General features: G+C 55.0%; 1 protein-coding gene across 7 annotated transcripts in view; it reads left to right on the forward strand.

Annotated features, from left to right (window-relative positions):
• The window catches only part of CRACR2A (calcium release activated channel regulator 2A), a 141,375-nt gene that overhangs the window by 3,490 nt on the left and 130,303 nt on the right, over positions 1 to 7,582 (forward strand). The window contains exon 1 of one of the 7 annotated variants that reach the window (XM_027769676.1): positions 1,159 to 1,257. The exons of the other annotated variants lie outside the window; for them this stretch is intronic. The gene's annotated coding sequence lies outside the window, so the exon portion shown is untranslated. Of the gene's footprint in view, positions 1 to 1,158; positions 1,258 to 7,582 lie in introns of those variants that run through there. 7 annotated transcript variants of the gene reach the window in all.

The following is a 7,582-nucleotide window of genomic DNA, read 5'->3' on the forward strand; positions in this document are numbered from 1 at the left end:
CCGGGGGGGGGGGGTGATTTCTCGCTTTCTGTCTCTCTGTTTCTCTTTGTCTTTCTGGCGAGCACACATGCCCTATAGCTAAAACCTCTCCAAAATAAATAAATAAATAAATAAATAAATAAAAAATGCAGGAGGGAAGGAGCTCTACTCTCTGGTTGCTTTAACAGTGACTGGTGGATGCGTGGAGACCAGCAATAAAAATGAACAGGACAGGACAGCAGGGGGCATAGTGGTTAAGGTGCTGGACTCCCGTGGCTGACTGCAGTTCGAGTCCTAGATCTGCTAGCTTGAAAATCACGTATGCATGCGTGCTCAGAATCCCAGGAAGACAGTGAAAGAGAAGGGATGAGGTCATGACCATCCCTCCAGTGGGGTCTCTGTCTTGTTACTCTTCGGCAAGGACATGCACCCCTTGGCAAAAACCTGAACAAATAGAAAGAACAAGATGGTCAAAAGTGTTGTATCGCACATGTACCATCACCAGAACCCCACCAGGAAGTCCTGTTACCATCCCCACCTTACAGAAAAGGACAGGCTAACAGAGTGAAGCGACTTCGCGGAGATGCGTACGTGTACGGGCAGCACTAGGACCTGAACCCGGGAGTTCCTGGTTCTAGAACTCGACACTTCAGTCTATGTCACGCCGCTTCCACAGTCGTCACAGAGCTGTGACTTACCTTGGTACCTTCAAAGTTCGTCATCACTCCCGCTGGGGAGGGTGGCAGAGCCGAGGGCCTCTCTGAGATGGGTGGGCTGGCTCCGTGCCCCCGCGGAGGCCAGGAGAGTGGTTTCTGTTCTCACAGAGGTGACAGCTCATTCTCTGCGGTCTTCGTATTTACGGAGCGGACTGGCTCCTCCGCCCTCTCTGCCCGTTCAGGTCAGTGTATTGAGCAACTTCTGAATGCCAGGCCCTGTGTGTGAGTGATAAGAGGAGTGAGCCACACCTGCTGCTTGGAGCCCGGTCAGACAGGTCTGCAGAGAGCTGGTGCCGTGTCACAGGGAAGCGTGGTCCTGGAGTGACGGGGAGGCGGACTGGTCCTGACTGTCACAAAAGACGTGAGCTGTCCAAGGAGGAGTAAGTGCGTGGTCTCCGGCGATCTCGGACCTTCGTCACTCTGCACGGAGAGAGGAAGGAAGTGGCCCGGAAGTGGAACTGAGGGCTGAGGTGTTGAGCCACCCCTGCCCACAGGCCAGGGTGCGTGACAGCGGCCGCTCTGCAGGCTGCGAGCTCCGGGACTGCCCGGTCAGAAGCGAGAGGTGAGCTGGAGGGACTCTACTCCCTTTGCTGTTCCTGCCTCGGCTTTTCCTGTTCTGGCCATTGGTGCTGCCATCAGCCTCCCTGTGGGCACTCACCCCGGAGGGAGTCTTCCGCTGAGGGGCAAAATCCTCTTCCTGGAGAAGGAACGCCAAATCTAGCCAGAGGCATGGGGGACAGTGGGCACAAGACAGGGAAGGTGCAGTTCGGGGTGACCACGTTCCAGCTGACCTGTGAGATCACGCATCTGCAGGCCGAGGCTGCGAGCCGCCCTGCTTTCTTGGCTTTGGGTTGTCGTTTATCTTTCTCCTCTCCCAAGTTTGCCTGTACCAGCATCTGTCCCCTCTGCGGTTGTCTCGGAACGGGGGGTTTTGCTTCGTATTTACTCTCTGGCTGTGACACTCCTGGCTGCAGCAGCCTGCAGGCGGGAGTGCGGAGGGAGCCGGTTCTTATCTCTGGATGCTGTTGTCTTTGGTGGCAGTGGGTGCTGGTGGGGATCACAGAGCACAGGCCCCGTGACTGCGGCCTCTGTCTCCTGCCTCCTGTGGGTGAGTGACTGGAACTGCGCGGTTGCAGGTTAGCGAGAACTCCGAGTGCTGCTGGATGCGGGCAGGAGGCATGTCCAGGGCCAAGGTTCCTGCACCTCCCTGTGCCAGCAGCTGTGCAGAGCCCGGAGAAGTGCCCCTCACCTCCTTGTCCTCGAGGACCGCAGTAGCAGGGAGGGGAGCAAACTACACAGCCGACCTACCCTCTTAGGCCTGACCTCATCAGAAGAGGGCATGAGGTCCAATAGGATCGGCATTTCTAATGAGGTCAGCACTGCCCCTAGAGTCAGGCTTCATAGACTTTCACAGGCCTTATTCCGGGAGCCCACTGACTCAGGAAATGGCTGCTTGGGGACCAGCAGTTGGCGTAATGGCTATGTTGCTGAACTCCCATGTAGCCAACCGGGGTTCGAGTCCCAGACCCGGTGGCTTAAACTCACACCAGGCAAGTGTGTGTGTGCTCATGCCAGGCGCGTGTGCCTGCGTGCCCAAGATCCCGAGAGGAGAATGGAGGAGAAGGGATTGCAGCGTGGCCATCCCCCCTGGGGGGTGAGTTCTCGCTTTCTATCTCTCTGTCTCTCTCTGTCTTTCTGGTGAGTGCACGTGCCAGAAAAACCCTCTCAAAAAAAAAAAAAAAAAGGAAATGGTTGTTTGAAAATAGGAGCCTAAATGAAGTAAAGAGCACGTCTTGAAATGACGAGCTACCGTCCCCGTTTCGTGCCGTCTATGTGGACCAGAGCATTTCCAAACAAACCGTATGGGGTTTCCAGGGCAGGATGGCTGCAAACGCAAGGGAGCTGCTTGCAGATTTGCAGCAGGAGAGCCGAGACTTCACCTAACAGAGGACCAGATCCGTGATGGAGCAGAGGCACGGAGATGTCCCATTTCAATGAGCTTCTCTAGAACAGCTGCTTTTAAAGTAGTTTATAGTCTGGGACCAGCAGATGGCACAATGGTTACGTCGCTGGACTCCCACAGAGTCAACTGAGGTTAGAGTCCTGGATCCAGTGGCTTAAACTCACGCCAGGCACGTGTGCATGCGTGCCCAAGTTCCTGAGAGGAGAATGGAGGAGAACGGATTGCGGCATGGCCATCTCCCCTGGGGGGTGATTTCTCGCTTTCTGTTTCTCTGGTGAGTTCATGTGCCCTATAGCAAAAATCTCTCAAAAAAAATAGTTTATGTCCTTGTGCCAGTAGGTGACATGATGGTTAAGGCACTGGATCCTTCATGACTTACTGCATGGTTCAAGTCCCAGACCTGGAGACTTAAAAATCGTGTGTGGACTTGGGACCAGTATGTTGCTTGACTCCCATGTAGTCAACCACGGTTTGAGTCCCAGACCTGGTGGCTTAAACTCACGCCGGACGCGGGTGCGTGCATGCCCGAGATCCAGAGAGGAGAATGGAGGAGAAGGGATTGTGGCGTGGCCATCCCCCCTGGGGGGTGATTTCTCGCTTTCTGTCTCTCTGTCTCTCTCTCTCTTTCTGGCGAGTGCACACACCCTATAGCAAAAACCTCTCAAAAAAAAAAAATCATGTGGGGGCACCTGTGTATATGTGCCCAAAATCCCAAGAGGAGAAGGGATTGCAGCACGGCCATTGCCCACAGGGGGTGATTTCTCACTTTCCCTCCCCCTGTGTGACTCTCTGGCTATCTGGGGAGCACACATGCCCTATGACAAAACCTGAAGGGAAAGTAGCTTATATTCTTATTGTAGATTTATACTTACACTATCATGATGAGAAATCTCTTGTAAGATGCAATACTGCAGGCATATACTTTGGGGCTGCCTTTTGCTTTCACTCTTACCCTGATATCCCCTTCAAGACCTACGGAAGGGTTTCTGATCCGTCCTCCTCTCTGCACCGCCCCGCCTGGAAGGGTGGCGTTTGCGAGGCTCTTCCTAAAGCTGCAGACTGATGGTGCGCTTCAGTGGCGTGGGGTTTCTACATCGGAAACGTGTCTTCCGTGATGCTTTGTCACTCCCCTGTCCCATGTCACCGTAAGTTGTGGCACTGTCCTTAGAGGTCAGGCGTTAGCTCATCCGCAGGAACAGCACGCGCTGTTTCCCCTGCTTCCGCGTTCGCGTTCCTGCCCGATTTGGTTGTCGCCTGTGCTCGGGCTAGGGTGCTCTCCTGCCCCCTCTTGTGCTGTAGGGGATAAAGTTCTGTTTCGTGCCCTCCTCCATCCCTCTGCTCTTCAGTTTCCGGGACTTCCCTGGCTTCTCTTTGCCTTCCGGTAAGTCTAAGCTTGCCCGTGGTAAGCAGGTGTCAGCACGACTCCCTCACTGTGGTCCCAGTGCAATCTTGCATGAGCGCGTCCCTGCTGCAAGAAAAGTCATTCCGTTATGAGTCGCGTCCGTGTTCATCCTTCACGTCGCGGCCACGGCTAAATCGTGCACATGGGTGGACTAGCTTATCTAGGCATTTTATTTTGGGGGGTGTGGAGGCTGTTTCCAAATATTCGTTAGGAAGATGGAGCACTGATTGGAAGGCGTAGAGGAGCACTGTCTTCACTGATCTCTAAGTCTCTGACACTCTGCGCGACGTTTAGAAAGCTGCAGGTGGCAGTCTGATTTATGACCAAGTGGGCAAAAATAATTCTGAAGGAGAAAGTGGTCGGTGAAAGTGGACAGTGAAACCATAATGCCTTCTTCAGTGAGGTGCTAGCTTTGAGGTAGGGCTCTCCCACACCCCTCACCCTGTCATCCAGGCTGCACTTTAACAATGGGAACGGAAGGGGCCAGCAGGTGGCATGGTAATTAGAACACCACATTTCCACGTGGCTAACTACATTTCAAGTCTCAGACCCGGAGGCTCGACAATGACTCCAAGGTGCGTGTGCATGCGTGCCTAAAATCCCGAGAGGAAAAAGGAAGAGAAGGGATTGAGCTGTAGTCATACCCCCTGGGAGTGGTTTCTCACTTTCCCCTTTTCTGTCTCTCTCTGGTGAGTGCATGGACCCTATGGGGAAAAATAAAAACCTAAAAAACAAAGATAAAGCTGGAGAATTAAAAATATAAGAATATTTGCTCCAAAGCCCTGTCTATAACCATTCGAAACTACATTTCCAGAGTGAAGCCCAGGCACCTGGATGTTCACAGGTCTCCCCTAGGACTGATGCCGCTGAGGGCTGGGAGCCGCTGCGGGGTGGGTGGGTGTGACGGGGTAGGCACAGCTCCTGAGTGCAGAATTTGGGACGTGAGTTCATTTGGACAAGAGTCTTTGCAGGCACAATGAAGTGACAGACCTCAAGGTAAGGTCATCGCGGATCGTCTTGTGAGTCCACAGCTCAGTGACTAGTGCCCGCATCAGAGACGCAGAAAGGAGAAGGCCCTGTGAGGACAGGCAGAGCCTGGAGTATGAAGACGCGCCGTGAGCACTTAGGGGTACCGGAAACCAGAGAAGGTGGGACAGAATCTCCCCGAAAGCCTGGGCGCGAGCTTTGCCCTGAGATCCCCTTGATTTAGGACTTGTGCCGTTCGGAAGTGTGAGAGAAGGGCTTTCTGCTGCTTTTGGTAGTTTGTTACAGCCACCCTAGGAGACTAATACCTCGCCTGGAGCCTGGGTAAGATCTGGTGAGGCGAAAGGAGCACTCAGATGTGGAGGCAAAGCGAGTGAAGAAGGAAGGTGCGGCTGGAGGAAACTAGGAGGCCGGTGTAGGCTAACTAGGCCCGAGAGGGCCATCCAAGGGGACTGGGAACGGAGCAGGTAGAGAATGTCCCCGGGACCCCCTGAGAGTGAACAAGGCCTTTTTCTGGGAAAGGGGCTTTCCTCTGCAGCCTGCCCTGTCCTAGTTCAGAAGAGCATCTGCTGCCCCTCCTGAGACCGCAGGCGCAAGAAGCCTGGGATGTGAGTGGTTTTGCACTCCGCTGCAAAGGGAGGACTGGGAGCAGGAGGCCAGGAGGGAGCAGGAGCCGGCCGGCCTCCCCCTGCACCTCGTGTGCTGACTGGTGCTGGGTCACCACGTCTGGTCTGCCTCCGCCCCAGCACCAGTGGTCTCACCGTACAGCGGTGGCTCAGTGAGCAGAGTCTAAAGGTCTGGGTGATTCGTGGACATCACCGGGTGGCTCTGCCAACTTCTGGGAAGTTAATCCCACCTGCAGATGCCCAGGCCAAGTCAGGTCACTCTGGGTGTACTTCCCCGAGGACCGTTGTGCCCCATCTCAGACCCCCAAGTCGGAATGAAAGCAGCCAGCCCCGAGGCACACCCCACGCCGACTGCTCCTGGTTAAGATCCCGCCAGCGGCCCTAGGGAGGCATCCCACCGGGCGCCGCGGTGAGGCACGGCTCCGTGCCCTACTTTCTGCACGCTTGCGCCAGTGGAGCGCTCATTAACGATGCCCGTGAAAGCGCAGTCCTCCCCGACTCTTGAAGCTGGCTCAGCAGGAGCTGCGGGTGTGAGCGCTGGTACGAGAGCTCACTAATCTCATCACCGAACCTTGCGTGCGCGCTTGCCAGGCGTCGTTTGAACAGCTAACTCAGGAAGGGCCGAGGGCATGGAGCAGAGAGGTCACCCTGAGTATGATATTGCCTTCAGGGTAGAAGAGAAGCAATTAAATGCTGCCTGACGAGACCTGACTAGGGACTGCAGTGCACTGAGCGGGGAGGCGCTGGATTGGCCGGAGAGGGAGAGGGAACAGGCAAACAACTGACTCACGGTTATTCTTAGTCTTTAATTGTCAGCTCTGTTGGGGATTTGATGGTGCCCATTGTCCTAGAAATGAATGAAGGGCATAGGAATGCCTACATTTCATTTTTGGCCAATAAAGAAATGTCTTTAGAGGAAGGCGGTCTCTTCCTTCTATAGACCCCACCAAATGGCACTGCTAGGTCAGTGGCTTTTGTTTTAGTAGGGAGAGGCCACAGAACTCTGGGCGCGGGCTGAAACTCTGGGAGCCATTGGCCCCCAGGAGTAGCTTTGAGATCCCCCAGACAGGAAAAGTATTCTGAATGCGATCACAGAAACTGTTTCCAAACCCGCAGAGCTGAGCCCCTCCCGTCTGTTAGAAAACCGCGGAGAGATTTTCCCAGGGCGACCAGGAGGAGGGGCGAATGTGCCACTGACTGACCACCTGGACTGCGGGGAGAGGCCCTGCCGTGCTGGGAAGCCCTGCACTGGCTGCTCTTCCACGTGGTGCTGGAGAACGGGCGTGCCAGAGACCAGCCGTCTGTCTGTCCGGTACACCCTGTGCAGCACTCGGCAGAGTGCTCGGAGACTTCTGGGAGCAAAGTAGACCGTCCGGCCTTGCAGCTTTCACTGGAGGAAAAGCAGTGTTCACTGGTGACACGGGCATACATGCGAAGGAGGAGCACGAAGCCCACGAGAACTCAGTGTAGACTTAGCCTGGAGAGCCTTAACTGTCCTGTTGTCCAGCCTGACCAGCTTACAGATGCGGAAACTGAGGCGCAGAGAGGGGTAGGGCTTTGGGGAAGATGACCAGTTTAGCCAGCAACTAAGATAGGGTAGGATTAGGGACCGTTGCTGGCTCCTAGTCCTGTCACTAACTGACCACCCGAACCACTGGCCAACTGGAGCTACTGCAGTGCATTTGAGGTCAGGGCTAGTCAAATCAACGTGTTCATGTGTCGGGTTTGGGAGCGTTTAAAAAACTCCACTGGAGGGAACCAGCAGTTAGCGTAATGGCTATGTCACTGGACTCCCACATAGTCGACTGTGGTTTGTGTCCTGGACCCGGTGGCTTAAAACTCACGCCGGGCGCGTGTGCGTGCGTGCCCAAGATCCCGAGAGGAGAATGGAGGAGAAGGGATTGCGGCGTGA

This window comes from Tupaia chinensis, unplaced genomic scaffold (genome assembly GCF_000334495.1).
Source record: "Tupaia chinensis unplaced genomic scaffold, TupChi_1.0 Scaffold150288_1, whole genome shotgun sequence".
NCBI classification, from domain to species: Eukaryota; Metazoa; Chordata; class Mammalia; order Scandentia; family Tupaiidae; genus Tupaia; species Tupaia belangeri.